The 16,929-nt window shown below is 36.0% G+C and overlaps 1 long non-coding RNA gene across 1 annotated transcript; it reads left to right on the top strand.

Moving 5' to 3' along the window:
* Window positions 1-2,562: 2,562 nt before the first annotated feature.
* Window positions 2,563-11,989, top strand: LOC139359224 (uncharacterized). The gene is made up of 3 exons (XR_011615139.1): window positions 2,563-2,647; window positions 5,023-5,123; window positions 11,556-11,989. It is a non-coding gene; the product is annotated as an uncharacterized lncRNA (long non-coding RNA).
* The last annotated feature ends 4,940 nt before the right edge of the window (window positions 11,990-16,929 follow it).

Genomic DNA, 16,929 nt, shown 5'->3' with positions numbered 1-16,929 from the left:
AGTTTTTGTGTAAGTTCATATATTCAAGAGGTTACAGAACACTTGGTAAGTGAATAATCTCTCTAGCATCACTGCCATCACTAAAAAATTCTTCGTCTCAGGGCTCTTTCTTATCTCACACTACAAAAATACCACTGAAAGGGAACAGCTTGTCCCTATGGCTTTTGAACCATTGTTATAATGACAGTTATTTGATTCCAGCAAGAAGTAATACATTTATGATGGCTGATGATAAGCAAGTTTAAGTAAGTTTAGTCAGATGAGTAAGTACATTTTATGTATGCAGTTAGAGGTTAGTAAAAATAAAGACGTGATGAAATCATGCTGGAATTCCAACCTCTTGAATTTCCATCCTAGCACTGCTTCGGGTTTATAAGGAAGATATATGAAGAGCATTTATAGTTTATTTCTATAGGGATTTAGCCACAATCTCCTACACAAAGTCGTTAATGATGAAAAGCTAGAATGTACCATAATGGACATAAGTTTCCTTTTGTAGTCCTGGTTTAGAATCAAATCACTCTTCTGCTCTTTTTATTCTAGGCCATGCCATTCTTGAATAGAAAAAAAAAATCATATTTTTTCACTTATCACCAGGTGAAATTTAACTTCCTGCAATTGACTATACACAAACCTACAGCTGTATCAGCAAATCTGTTTATATTTACAAATAGATATTATATATTTTTTCTAGTTGTTATAGATATCCCAAAATATCATTTATCACCATTTTGATGTCATGGTTGATATTAAACCAGCAAACTATATCTTATTATTTAATATGTTAACGAAACAAATATAGATATCATAATTTAAAAATTATTTTGATAAGTATATTTTAATATAACTGGCTTCCTTTTTAAACCTGTGTACTTTATTTTATGGATTTAAATGGAATATTCTAAGAGGTTTATAGGCTGCTCCAAACTCTTGAAGGGGTTTACAGGACAAAGAAGTTTAAAAACTCCTGTTCTACTTTCACGTCTCAATCTTGGTCCACATGGGAGAATAAAAGAGATAAAGGCCAAGAAAAATACCTAGGTATGATTGAAAGAGATTGTCAGAAAGAGGTTACGGACTGAAAATTTGAACAAAAAATTGCAATATCATCCCACATCACACAAAGAAAAATCCATAACATCATAAATTTGGCTCTGTCAAAGCAAACATTGGCCTAGCCTAAATTAAGCAGACTTTATTCTTTATTTTCCCATTGCAATAGGGGAGAGAGACAGAAAACCCCACCAAAGCAAATGTGGGAAAGGTTTTAAGAGCTGGAGTGGAGGAGGAATTTTAGTACAACTATTTTTGCTAGCCTTACCTGGTGAAAAAGCAAGCTTTCTCTTATCTTCGTGAGCGGAGGTAGTTTTACAAGTTGAAGCAAGGCCACTTACCGACGTTAAGCTTCTACTCTCCCACAGAAACTGGGAGATGGGAGCGCTTTCTTCCTTTTCTTTTTTCTTTCTCTTTTTTTTTTTTTTTTGAGACCGAGTCTCTGTCGACCAGCCTGGAGTGCAGTGGCGTGATCTCGGCTCACTGCAAGCTCCACCTCCCGGGTTCCCGCCATTCTCCTGCCTCAGCCTCCGGAGTAGCTGGGACTACAGGCGCCCGCCACCTCGCCCGGCTAGTTTTGTTTTTGTATTTTTAGTAGAGACGGGGTTTCACGGTGTTAGCCAGAATAGTCTCGATCTCCCGACCCCGTGATCCGCCCGCCTCGGCCTCCCAAAGTGCTGGGATTACAGGCGTGAGCCACCGCGCCCGGCCCCTTTCTTCCTTAATATATTTCAAAGGCATGACTCCCAAGTCCTTGAGAAAGACATCCCTGGATTGTAAATACTGTGAGAGGTTTTTGTTTTGTTTTTTTTTGTTTTGTTTTGTTTTGTTTTTTGTTTGTTTGTTTTTGGTTTTTTTAGATTTACATGTCAAAGGGGAAAATGAATTTTCAATTCCAAGTTTTCTAACATTAAATGCCCTTATAAATGGAGATCAGGACCTAGGCTCAGGAAGAAGCTTATCCAATATCCAATGAGGGAAATATTACGGCCATCCTTGCTAACTTTATCAGTTCCTCCTAGTGTTACTCTTCATGAAATAGAATGAGGAGAAAGAATTCAGCTCCTTCAAGAGAGACTATGTCTGAGCATAGGTGTGTGTGAAAGAGAAAGTGTGTGTGTGTGTGTGTGTGTGTGTGTGTGTAAGTGTATGTGTGGTATTTCGCAATAACGGACAGTGCTGTCAAATAAATATAAATTGGAATTTCGTGTGAACACCAGAAAAACAAAACTAAGAGCAAGTGTAAAGAGTTCTTGGGATAAGAAAGACTCAAGAAAATGTTGCTTTTTGTTTACTAAATCTGATAGAATAAATTACTAAATAAAATAATCTGGCTTTGTCAACACGTGTAGGGCTTTCTGGCAGTCCTTTTATAAGAAAATAATTCCCATTTCTTTTTCAGTCTGTCTCCAAAAGAAATGATATGCCATCTAATCTCAATGTAAGCTCTCAATGTACCACAAAAAAGCAAATAATCCAATGTCATTCTTGATTAAATAATCACCTTTTCAGGGCAAAGCCAAGAAGTGTTTTTTCCCCGCTCCCTGAAACAGGAACTGTGACCTAATTCTCATTCCTAATCACAGAATCAAAGGTTAGTATTTGAACAACCTGACACTCACTTTAAGCCATTCTATTTTTCTGCCAAAACTTCAACTTTGTTGACATTCCTTGATTATCCACATTAATGATTGAATCAGCTATTTTTGCCCTTGGATGTTTCTTGTTCTTTATATTCTGCACTACATTTTTTCACACAATAGTATTCCCTGGTCACAATGTTAGAATTAATAATAAGTTAACAACTGATACAGACTGAATGTTTTTTATTTTTCCTGTAATCTTATTTAACCTTATAATTCCATTATTGTTATAATGACAGTTATTTGATTCCAGCAAGAAGTAATACATTTATGATGGCTGATGATAAGCAAGTTTAAACTTGAACTTCTTTGAACAAAGACCTTTTTTTTTCTTTTGTACAGAAACTAAAATTATATACACTTTCCCAAGTCTTCCCTTTGCATAACAAAAAATAGAAGTTTCCTTGAGACTGAAATTTGGCATCATAATTATTTTTTTCTTTATTTTGAGAATTGCCCTCTGGATAAATTAAGAGAGAAGAGTGAGGAAAAAAGAGCCATTATGTTTTGTGTCTCCTCAGTGTAAATTAAATTGCTGGTTTGAGTCTAATGGGGGCATACATTTCCATGATAAAGGGAGAGATCTGTTCGATTCAGGAATACAAATGGTTAAAAACAAGATAAAGCTATTATCTACTCTAGGACTCTATTCTGCAGAGAAAACTCCTGGGTACTTCTAATAAGAAAGATACAGCAGAGCTTCCTGACAGGAACAGAGTGAGCCTTTGTTAGTCCTGGACTTTTCTGTCACTCACATATAGATAATATCAAGCACTGTGACAGAGACAAGGTATATATGACTGCTACTTAGACAATGGGAATGCTAAGCCTCTAATTGAATTTCTCTCTGAGAAAAAGACATTTTCTTTGGGGAAAAGTAACATTTTGTCAAGTAAAAATGATCTGCTAATTGTTGTAGAAAATTTCTCAGTTTAGATATAATTGATCTTAGTTTTATACTTAAGTCTCATTACCCTCTCCACATTACCCATTTGCAGCTTCTTTACAGTATGCCTGTGCTTGCTAGAGTAAAAGTAGATTTTTTTTTTTTTAGTTTCTAGAATCTTATTCATGGAAAATCTTCATCTAAGTGGTGTTTTCACATTTAAAAAGCCACCTAACAAAATGTCCAAGTATTGTTTTCTTGCTGTCTTCCTAATTATTCATGTATGTCTACGTGTATAGAATCACAATTACTTATACTTGTTGATGTCATGTATAAAATGTTGAAATTCTATACTGTTACTCTAGATACACAGTCAAATGCACTATTTTCAAGGCACATTGAATACTCATAGCTTTTCTTTTGCCTGGAGGCATAGAAGGCACACAGCTTCTTTATCATCATCTGTTTAACTCCAAACCTTTTCTGAAAATTGAAACTTTCTACTTTGTATATGTGTCTTTATTTCCCTCCTTCTGTTTACTGATATGATTGATTTTACATTCCCATTACTTTATAGGAAAATATGGACAGATAAAAATTGTGACTCCCATGTGTTTGAAGATCTGTTCATCACAGAAGGAATATTGGCTTCTGTTTTGTGTGAAAACTCTTGTAACGGCATCTTGTGCGAGTTTAATGTCAGTAAGGGTGGATGAGTCATTTTGTTACATTTGTGTATGAGATAAGCACTATTAGGATTTAAGATTAGTGTAAATTGTAAAAGGACAGCAAATAAGCAAGGATTTGTTTTTTCTTATTTTTTTCAAATATTTTATGTTTTGAACAGAGTTACTGAAAAGAGACAAATCCAAATGCCTGTAAGAGTGAGAATTTTCCGCATGTTCTCCCAAGATATGGTGACAAAAAATAAACATTCGTTAATAACGAAAGCTTAATTTTATTTTTTCATCTAGATAGAATACAATGAAGATGATGATTTTTAAATGAATATATCTATTGTTAATTTTATATGACTATAAAGAAAATTACTAGTCAAATTTCGTACTAGGTGTCTGAAACTCATCTCTCTTTGCAGCCACAGAAAATGACATCTACTTTTTCTAGCTCTAGTGTTTATATGAAAATCTGTCAATCATTTTGCAAGATGTTTTATATCTAAGTGTATCTGTCAGGAAGTCCTATTCAAGATCCATTGGAGTTATTCTGGGCAAACAACAGAAGTAAATCCTTTTGGAAATATTAAAAACAATTACTAGGCCCAAAAATGTTTGTGCAAATTTGAAAAATAAAAAGTAAATTTTGGAAATACGTTGTCAAGTCACAATCTCTTTAAAGGTAATATATATATATATATATTTTTGAGAGGTTATTTTAATATTTTAAGTAGTATAAAAATTATTTTTCTTTTTTATTCTGAAGGAGAAATTTATTTCAATGGGCCAGTCTGAAAGAGCTATTTGCCAAATGGCTTTCTTTCCAATACTTAATGAAAAGATGCATTTTGTACTACTTTCAAAAAGGTAAAGATTTTTCAAAAAAATCGCCCATTCCTTTGCTTAATATGCCAGAGTGATTTTGATTGCTTTTGAAATTCTAAAATGATAGCTAAATTAGAACCATGCTTTTATTATCATGTCAACTGGACCTTAGTTTCTATACTCTTCAAGGTAGACAGAAGAATCTGAGGCATGATCAACAACTTATAAAAAAAAACCTTAAATGCCCTACTTACCAAGTAATTAAACTGTTTAAAAAGACAAAAAAAAAAAAAAAAATGCCTGTAATACTGCTTTTCCAAGTGTGTGAAAACTATTTGTAAAATAAATTATTTACAATAAAAATTTAATTGTATTATTTTAAAATATATAAAGCTATCTATAAAGACAGCAGGCATACAACAAGGTTATGAATGCTTTAAAATCTCAAAATTCTACATTTTCCACTTTCTTTTTATTAACCTGCAAGAGGGATGCTTATGTGAATGTTCTGCCTTCTATAAGCTTGGTGCTATTTTATTTCCATTTTATAGATGAAGGAATAGAAACTAGAAGATGTTAAATAACATGTCCCCAAACAGATTTTCTTGATGCAATTTTTACTTGCTTTCATGAGTTAACCAGAATTACACAATTATATTTATTTTCAAACACATTTCCGTCTGCTTACTTCCACAATACCTCTATTCAATATTGGTGGAGAGATTAAAGTGGAAGATTTGGGCAGTTACCCATGCTGTGACTTCAATCAATTTTCTTAACCTCTCTGTGGATTTTGTTTCTCCTTTCTAAAATGTGCATTTTAATAATAATCCTAACAATATTTTATCTTTTTTTTTTTTTTTTTTTTTTTTGAGACGGAGTCTCACGCTGTTGCCCAGGCTGGAGTGCAGTGGCGCGATCTCGGCTCACTGCAAGCTCCGCCTCCCGGGTTCCCGCCATTCTCCTGCCTCAGCCTCCTGAGTAGCTGGGACTACAGGCGCCCGCCACCGCGCCCGGCTAATTTTTTGTATTTTTTTTTTTAGTAGAGACGGGGTTTCACTGTGGTCTCGATCTCCTGACCTTGTGATCCGCCCGCCTCGGCCTCCCAAAGTGCTGGGATTACAGGCTTGAGCCACCGCGCCCGGCCTATTTTATCATTTTTTAAAATTGATATATTTCAAAGTGAATTGTAATCTGCAGTGGTAACTATTTATTATAAGTTAACAATGTATTGGGAGGTCGAGGCAGATGGATTGCCTGAGCTTAGGAGTTTGCAACCAGCCTGGGCAACACGGTGAAACCCTGTCTCTACTAAAATACAAAAAATTAGCCAGATATGGAGGCGGGTGCCTGTAGTCCCAGCTACTCAGGAGGCTGAGGCAGGAGAATGGCGTGAACCCGGGAGGCGGAGCTTGCAGTGAGCCAAGATCGTGCCACTGCACTCCAGCCTGGGCGACAGAGCGAGACTCCGTCTCAAAACAAAAAAAAGAGAAAAGAAAAAAGAAGAGCAATGTAGTCAGTTACATATACAACTCTTATTGAGTATGCACTGTGTGTTCAACACTAGTTTAGGACCTGATATTAATGTAGTTCTGAATTTAGTTTTCCTATTCTTGAAGACAATATCAGCTAACTTCAATTCATATTATAATGATGTTGGCCTAGAAGTCACTTGTATTAGTTTGTCATTGCTGTGTAACAAATTACCACCTACTTAGTGATTTACAAAAACACAGTTATTAGTTTGTAGCCCCTTTATCTTTGCCACATAATATAATCATGGCAGTGATATCCCATAATATTTATAGGTTCTATAACACCCAGGGAGAAGGGATTATACAGGTTATGCAGAACAGAGGCAGGAAACTTGGGTACATTTTAGAATTCAGCCTACCAATCGCAGTATGCCAGGGTCACTTGATTTGAACAGTAGAGGATGGTGACAAATGTGTCTTATTCACAGAAGGCTATGAAAATAGGCTAGATTTGGAAGGGGGAATGAAGAAGAAACAAGTGACATCTTTTCCATGAAGTAGACACTCTAAGCCTGCTATCACTGAAACGTACTACTTTGACTTTGTACAATTAGCCAGTCTTGACAATCAGAATATGAAAGGCATGCTGAATTGCCAAATTATATTGAATGTGTCCTATATTGGTGTTACTCCCTGGTATCGCAAGACAAGACAAATTGCAATCCAGGGATCTGACTAATGAATGTATCAAAATAGTTATGATGACATTGGAAAAGAAATAGAATCTCAGTATTTTGAGATATTAAGCCAGAGATACATGTACATTGATAATGGCACAAAATTGTCTGTATTCATGACTCAGTCCTTGAAAGTTTATATTACAAAATGAACAATACAATCAATCAGCTATTTCTAGTCACTTTATATTTGATTCTTCTGTCACAATGGCTTTCCTCCTCACTTTCATAACTCAAATTGGAAAAGGACTGTCTGCAATGTGGACTGTAAAAAATAGTCCACATTTTGATGGATCCTTATTACTTATTAAATGTTTAATAGGCTGCAGGACTCACTCTAAGATCTGTTTCATTTCCCTTGGTGCATATAGTATTACTTGATAGGGGAAGGATACTATCCATTTTTGGAAAGTTTTATAAATAGTATTAGGAGAAACTTCGAGATACTTATTATTTTCTCCTATTTAAGTTACACTGGGTTGAATTTACAAGTATAATAACTTTAGTGAGGAAAATTACTAAAGTTAAAAAGAAAATAGTGGAGAGAAAAATCATTATCTGTATACAGAAAACTAAAGAATTAAAGAAACATTTTTTTTTGTGATTTGCACGATCTTCAATATAATCGGAATAGAGAAAGGTCACAGGGCTCAACAAGCAACCCCCTGCTGCTTTTCTCATCGCTGGTTTCCTGTTCACTCTATACACTCGTCTCTTCTCTTTGTCTAATACATATTGACTTTCTTATTTCACAGACTCTGTGATATTTTGCACAAGGTTAGTAACCCTGAAGATTTTCTTTCACTGCAAAACAAAGGGTCATTCTTCTAAAGATGTTTATATATCCTCGTTTGTAAATGTTGTTTAGAAGAGGAAGGAATGCTGTGGTTTAAGGTAACATAGTTTTTATAAAAATTTATTTCTTTAAAACCCTAATACAGGGTTTATAAGGCTTGACCATATGTACTCTGTATATGTGTATACAGTTTAATTATATGTAGAATTAATGTTTACCCAACCTAAAGCATGCACGTGCTTGTATACAAATGTGTGCACATATATGTGCATGTTTGGGCATGCCCTCCCCTACTCCCACACACAGAAACACATGATCACACACACACACACACACACACACACACACACACACACACACATATATATATACCTAAACCTGATTGGAATGAAAGATTAATAGAATTTGATTTTCTGGGACTAGTTGTCAAAAATTCAAGAGGATTAGATTGGTTATTTATAACTAGAAAAAAAATTGTCCCAGCCCTTTCTCCATTCTCAGGAAATATCTAGTGGGTTCATGTTTTTGTTTTACTTTTCTAGGAAACAAATGTTTTCTTATTTATCATGTTCAACATCACTGGTTGCTACTGTTCTCTAACTCCCTTTTTTTTCCCCCTATATGTTTGAGTACATATTATTACCTCTCCCTTGATAAAGAGAATCTTAAAAAAAAAAAAAAAAAAAAAAGGTCGGACGAATGGAGTGTTTTCTTTCAGATACATTTATAACCCAAAAACCTACTTGTGGAGCACTTTTACTTCCCACTGCTGAACTAAAAATTTTGAGTATTGCTGTTGGATCCCTTGATTTTTCTCTTCTCTTCATTCAAGCCTCTTCCTGCTTCAACTTCTCCCAAAGCTCAAGCTTTTAAAAGCTTCTTAGAACTGACACATCACAGAAGTGAATATTCACACTTACTTAGTCCATTCCATTTTGTTTCATAGTATTTTTTTTAATTGAGTATGATCCCAATTACCATTGGAAACACAATAGTACTCTTTTTCCTCTCTAGACCACTTATCTAAGTGTATATAGTGTGTGTGCTTGTGTTTAACCTAATATTAATATTGTCAAACTTAGCAAACCAACCAATCAGCCATCTATTTAATTTGAATTTCAGATAATAATAGATAATTGTTTACTACAATTTGTATTTTAGATAAACATCAAACAATATTTTGGTATATTTCCCAAGCAACGCTAGAGATTATTGCTTCCATTGTTGCTTTTCCATGCAACACATTAGAATATTTTATTCCATAGTTGGATCAAATCTCTGTTTATCCTCACTCACCAAAGCGCTCTCTACTAGTTTAGCATGGTGCTAAGTTCTACACACAAAACCAAAACAAAACAACTGCAATGGCATCATCTTTTGCAAACAACTCAATCTCTTTCATTTTCATTTACCTCACCTGTAAAAGGGGATAATACCTGCTTATCCAAATTAGAAGTAAATTTTATATATGTATATATATATAGCATTCAATAAGAATTTTCACATAGAAAGTACTCAGTATTTTGTTTTTATAATTAGCAATGGTACTATCTGTTTTTGTTTCCTGAATATCACTGCACCTTAGCCCTTGATCTCTCTGAGAACTAGATCTTAGGTTATTCTTTTTTTGAGACTTTTGTTTTGTTTTTGTTTTTGTTTTTGTTTTGAGACAGAGTCTCGCTCTGTCACCCACGCTGGAGTGCGGTGGCAATCTCCGCTCCCTGCAACCTCCACCATCCGGGTTCAAGCAATTCTCTTGTCTCAGCCTCCTGAGTAACTGGGATTACAGGGCCCAGGCTGGAGTGTAGTGGCAATCTCTGCTCACTGCAACCTACACCTCCCAGGTCCAAGTAGTTCTCCCTGCCTCAGCCTCCTGAGTAACTGGGATTTCAGGGGTCTGCCACCACACCCGGCTAATTTTTGTATTTTTAGTAGAGACGGAGTTTTGCCATGTTTGCCAGGCTGGTGGTAAACTCCTTGACCTATGGTCATCTGCCTGGCTCGGCCTCCCAAAGTAGATTATTCTTTTGAGTAGAATATAATCAGAGAAAAGTATATATGTGTGTATATATATATATATTTCAAATAATAGCTCTTTTGAGATATAATTCAAATATCATACAATTCACTTATTGAAAGTATACATCAATGTTTTTATATATTCACAAAATTATGTTACCATCATAGGTATATATTCTGTGTAGATTCTAATTTTAAAGGGATGCAGATGATAAATGCATGCCGATGATAAAAATATTAAGAGATATAAAATATTATTATACAATCAATGGAAAGTCTTGCGTCCATGTCTTATGATTGGTCTCCTACTTCTGTTCCCAGAGAGAACTACTGTTAAGAGTTACTTTTCAAAATATCGTCTCTGAACATATATGCATATGTACCTAAAATATCTTATAGAAATTAAGTAACGGTATGCCTAGTTGTGGGCCTTGATTTTTCCTCACTCGATGTGTATCTTGAAGATCTTTCCATATAAGCACACGTAAGTCTATGATTCTGAATTACTGCCTAATATGCCAGTACATTAATATAGCATACTTCATTGTTATTATTGAGAGAGACAGGATCTCACCCTGTTGCCCAGGCTAGAACACAGTGTGTAATCATAGCTCACTGCAGCCTCAATCTCCCAGGCTCAGGGGATCCTCCTGCTTCAGCCTTCTGAGTGGCTAAGTTTACAGGCACACGCCACCATGACTGGCTATTTTTTTTTCTCTCTTTTGGTAGAATAAAATAAAAATGTTACCCAAACTGGATAACATACTTTATTTAAACTAATTTATAATGATGGACATTTAGGTTTTTACAGTAATTTGCTATTATAAATGTTTTAACGGTAAATATTTTTGTTTATATTATCTTTATTCACAAGGAAATGTATCTATAAATTCAATTCTTAAACTTTAATTCTTGGATTAAACAGTATGCAATTTGTTTTTTTTTGTTTGTTTGTTTTGTTTTTTTTGCCAGCCAAGTATTATAAGATAATAGACACATTTTATAAATCCCTCAATTTCTGCAAATAAAATTCCTTAGCTTGTAGGCTTGTTTTATTACTGCCTCAACAACCTATAAACAAATACACAAATACCGTCTTCCTAGGATTTTGGAAAAGCTACTCAAATGCCATTAATTATGTGATTGCTTGTATATAACATCACAGATTTTACTTTTATTACAGTTTACTTAATTTAATGGTTACTTAAGTAACCACTATTACTTATTTTAAGCATTAAATGTGGATGTCTATTCGTTCAATATATATACCTATATGAAAGAAACAATATAGAGTACCAATGTGCAAAAAGGGACTTGAGTCAATCAATTTACTTAAATTTTCCATGCATTCTAAGCCTCAGTTTTCTTATTTTTAAAGGGAATAAAGATTACTTTTCAAGGTGACAGACTTAGCCTTCCCTTAGTCTTTGCCTTGTCTTCCTCCTAGTGATATGGACAGGAGATGGAAATACTGGGTCGAAGAGGGCAGTTCCCTGGCAAACCTCACCCTCAAGCCTGGATACCTGCTGTCCTAAATGAAAACAGGCATTTCTGTTTTCATGCTCCAAAAGTTGTCTTTTTGCCCACCACATCCCCTGTCCTGCACCCATATGAATCCCGAGCCCCAGGCTCCAGAAGCAGACGAGCAAGCCCGAAGACCAGCAGAAGGACGGCAGAATGATGTGGCTGAGAAAGGGAGAAGAGGAACATCTGAATGCCAAGAGGAGTTCAGCTGGGGGCAGTCAGAGAGGAGTCCAGCCACAGGGCAGCCAGAATCCAGGGGAGGATCACCTTTCCACTCCATCCTCTTCTTCTGCCTCCCCATCCATCCTGCTGAAAGCCACTTCCACCACTCAATAAAACCTGCCATTCTTCCGTGGAGTCCGTGTGTGACCCGATTTTTTCCAAGGCACTGGACAAGAGCTTGGATACAGAAAGCTGTCACCCTGGCCCTCTGCCCTTATGAAAAGACAGAGAGTCCACTGAGCTGATTAACACTCAAGCCATCTGCAGATGGCAAAGCTGAAAGAGCTCTGTGGCTCACTCCTGTAATCCCAGGACTTTGGGAAGCCAAGGCTGGTGGATCATGAGGTCAGGAGTTCGAGACCAGCCTAGCCAAAATGGTGAAACCCCATCTCTACTAAAAATACAGAAAGTAGCTGGGCATAGTGGTGTACAATCCCAACTACTCGGAAGGCTGATGCAGGAGAATCGCTTGAACCAGGGAGGCAGAGGTTGCAGTGGGCCAAGATTGCGCCCCTGCACTCCATCCTGGGTGACAGAGCGAGACACCTTCTCACAAAACAAAAACAAAAACATAAACAAAAACAAAAAAGAAACAGAAAAACCTCAAAAAAAAAAAAAAAAAAAAAAAAGCTTTGTAACACTGGGGTTGCAGGCACCCACCCCTAGACACTACCACAGGGCTGGAGCCCAAAGCGCTTGCCCCAGCCTCTACATTTGCCCATCTGCATGCTTCCCCTCCTGCAAGAGGTTTGAGCAGCGAGATGAAAGAACAGGCAAGCCTGCACGGGGAATTGGGGAACTCTTCCATTTCACTAGGTCACATTAAAAGATTCAAAAAGATATTAAAACATATGTTACACTATTCTTAAAAAAAAAAACCTGCTATGTAAGCCAGTTTTTACTAGAATACAGGAGGTTACATAGACTAGAACTTTCTGAAAAGAGTGGAAATTCTTCTGTAAAAAGTCCATATCTTTAATGTTGGAGAAGAGAAAGGCGGAACATAGCTTGGGTGACTCTACACTTCCAATATCCAAAGCAATATAGAGATATATAACTTTATAAGGCATAAAAATAATTAAAATACTCTACCAGGAGAAACATTATCATTACTTAGGAAATAATTATGTGGATCAAAAGTATGTTTACTTATTTCCAATTCACAATCCCAAAAGGAAGCCTGTCTGTTAATAAGCTCTCTCCATTTGCACTGAACCTACAGTTCAGTACATATTCATCCAGAAAGTAAAATGAAAATTCAACAAAATAATGCATTGCGAAAGAGAAAGGAAAGTAAATCTTGCGGCCCCCAAATCATTAAGCTACAGGGAAAAGTCAAGCTGAGAACTGCTTAGAGCAAACCTGTCTCCCATTCTATTCAAAGTCATTCCTCTGCTCACTGAGATAAATATGTATCTAATTGACTCCTTTGGAAAGGCTAATCAGAAAATCAAAAGAATGCACCTGTTTATCTCTCACTTACCTGTGACCTGGAAGCCCCTCCCTGTTTCAAGTTGCCCCGCCTTTCTGGACAGAGCCAATGTACATCTTACAAACACTGATTATGTCTCATGACTGTCTAAAATGTATAAAACCAAGCTGTGCCCCGACCACCCTGGACACAGGTCTCAGGACTTCCTGAGGCTATATCATGGGCATGTGTCCTCTACATTGGCAAAACAAATTTTCTAAATTAACTGAGATCTGTCTAAGATATTTGGTTTCACACAACTAAGATTATACCTAAATTTCAAAAATAAACAATGAGTTATAAGACATTTGAAGACAGCTAATAGCAAAAAAGAAAAAGCCTAAGGTGAATACACAGAACATTTACTCAAATAAATACATATTTTTAAATTATAATTACTGATCTTAGAGATATTCTAAAATATATTCAAAAATCAAGAATTGAAAAGGAGTAATATGAGTAAATTAAAACTATGATTGCTAAAATTAAAAGTTAAAATCAATTAAGAACATGATGATTTAATTAGCTATTTGCAAGACAGACCCATGTATATAGTCCAGAATATAAGAAAAAAAAATTAGAGGAAAATGTTGAGAGAAAATTAAGAGATACAGTTAATTGCTTTTATGATGATCTTAAAGAATTCAATAAAATTTTTGGAAAGAATTAAGCAAGGAAATTATTAAAGAAATTCATGAAGAACTTTTCAAAAGCAAAATTAAAATAGAGTTGTTTGAATCGAAAGGGCAATTCAGTGCCAATCAGTTTGAATGAAAAAAAAAATCCAACAGCATAAAAGGATTTCAGAGGACCAAACACAGAGAAAGATCTTAAAATCTTTCTTAAAGAAGAAACACATGATCTAAATGGAACGAGAGTTAAATTGTCATCAGGAATCTTTCGTCACGAAGAATTTAGGAAGACAATTGAGCAGTAGCTTCACAGTTGAGAAGGATCATATTTTTGAATCACAAATTTTATACACATGAAAATCATAGGGAGAGTTTAGCTATAAATAAAAGGTAACCAAGCTAAGATAAACTTACATGTACAAAGTTTTATTATTATCACATAGCATATACCTGTTGGAAAATGGCTCCTCCTTAGCAATCATCCATGTCTTCACATCTGCCATATAGGCACAGCTAAGTCACAGGCTTACCCATCTCTTGGTGGAACACTATGTGTTGCTTCCTGGAATATGGTGATCTGAGCAATCTTCCCAGGAGCTGTACACAAATGTTTTACATATATCTTCCTGGATGTTTTACATATACCTTCAGATATGGAACATTCCACCATATCCATCATTTGGCTAAAAACCTCCCTTACTAACTACTTGGTATCATCTGTCATCTGGCCTCTCTGATTTAAAGTCATCCTGTGGGATGTAGGAAGCCAACATGACACTGATCTTGCTTATGCTATCTGTGTAAATTATAAACTGCCCAAACCCTTTCATATGGACTCATTGTCATTTTACTGACCAAATCCATGAGAGTGTGGCAAGCCAATCTCTAGCAGCTGTGTCAGAGTTAGACAGCACATTTGCTGCTTGGCCACTTGCAAATAGAAGTTTAGCATCTGAGTAGTGTTAAAAGAGATGCAGGCTCACTGTTTTCTTCTTCCTCTTTTTTTTTTTTTTTTTGAGACGGAGTCTTGCTCTGTGCCCCAGGCTGGAGTGCAGTGGCGCGATCTCGGCTCACTGCAAGCTCCGCCCCCCGGGTTCACACCATTCTCCTGCCTCAGCCTCCCGAGTAGCTGGGACTACAGGCGCCCGCCACCACGCCCGGCTAATTTTTTGTATTTTTTTTAGTAGAGACGGGGTTTCACGGTGTTAGCCAGGATGGTCTCGATCTCCTGACCTTGTGATCCGCCAGCCTCGGCCTTCCAAAGTGCTGGGATTACAGGCTTGAGCCACCGCGCGCGGCCTTTTTTTTTTTTTTTTTTTTTTGAGATGGAGTCTCTTTTTGTCGCGGAGGCTGGAGTGCAGTGGCATGATCTTGGCTCACTGCAACCTTGGCCTCCCAGGTTCAAGCGATTCTCCTGTCTCAGCCACCTGAGTAGCTGTGATTACAGGCGTGCGCCACGATGCCCAGCTACTTTTTGTATTTTTAGTAGAGACAGGGTTTCATCATGTTGGTCAGGCTGGTCTGAAATTCTTGACCTCGGGATCCGCCCGCCTTGGCCTCCCAAAGTGCTGGGATTACAGGCGTGAGCCACCGCTTCCAGTCGTTTTCTGTTTGTTTCAGTCTGTGCTCTATTTATATTGGCTTCTGTCCTCATTCTTGTTGTCTCATGGTCACATGATGGCTTTAACTGTTCCTGATGAGTTTCACAATTAATGTACTAGACATTAAGGAGGTTGCAGAGGGCAGTTTACATGACATCAGCTGAGTTTTTGTTTTTTGTTGTTGTCGTTGTTGTTGTTTTTAATTTGCATGTCTTCCGGAGACTTTTTCTTTTTTTTTTTTTTTCTATTGATATGTCCTTCTGTTAGCAGAATTTCACTTAGGTTCACCAGACACGACTGTGTTTCTTCGCCATTCATAGCTGTCAGGAAGCTGACAATTAAGTACTGAGACTGAATTTCACTCTCCTAAGGCTTTATATTAGAGGCTGACAAGGGAACTTGGAGCTGGGAAAGAGTATTAAGTAAACCAGTCATACTCTTTGTAACACAAACCAAATTAGGTTTAAGGTAAAAAAATAAAGACAATTTCAGATACACACAAACAAAAACTCAGAAAATCTACTTTTCACAGACTATGCCTAAAGAAAAACTTACTTGATGTTTATACATATATACATATATACGTGTGTGCGTGTGTGTGTGTGTGTGTACCTTAAAAGTCAAACAACAAAAAGGGGAGGAAGTTCTGGAATTAAAGCAACATTAAACCAAACCCAGGAGTAGAAGTTTTTAAAATGTGGAATGTTAAAAGATGGCAAAAAATAAGAGGTCTAAAAAACATATTGCCAAAAGAGTGTTATATTACAGTTCAAGGAAATTTATAATTTTATGATAACTACAAATCAAATATTTTCTATAAATAAGGTGAAAAACTAATCTAAAACTCTAAAATAAAAGCTATTCAAAAAGCCTTATTCTATCTATGTCAAAAAATGTAGTGCAACTTTTAAGCAATCAAGAAACATATACTTACTGATATAATTTTGTTTTTTTCTTTATGAGTTCAATTATATAATTTGAACTTGAAGTAAAAAGTAGTTACTTAAGCATGATATTGTGAATCTTGTATATTGCTTTTTAGTTAGTTCAATCAACGTACACACACAAAAAATAGACTGAATCCTAGTTGAAGCATCTGAATACTATAAACTTTAATAATGTAAAAGAACAGCATATTCAACATAAATCAGGAGACACTATGAGACATGAACCATGTATAGAGTTTCAATAAATGCCTCTATAATTAATGAATCAAGGATGAGTTTTATGTATATATAGTCAGGTGAAAGACAAACTAATGAACAAAAACAAAAATTTGGAGGCTAATTTGGAAGGAATTACAACAGGTAGGACAAATTCTCTAATACTCTTATTTCTTATGTTGGGGGATCAATACATTTTATCTAAATA

Source organism: Macaca nemestrina, chromosome 16, assembly GCF_043159975.1.
Source record: "Macaca nemestrina isolate mMacNem1 chromosome 16, mMacNem.hap1, whole genome shotgun sequence".
In the NCBI taxonomy this organism is placed as follows: domain Eukaryota; kingdom Metazoa; phylum Chordata; class Mammalia; order Primates; family Cercopithecidae; genus Macaca; species Macaca nemestrina.
The sequence above is the reverse complement of the archived record's forward strand: the minus strand, read 5'-3'. Positions and strand labels throughout refer to the sequence as shown.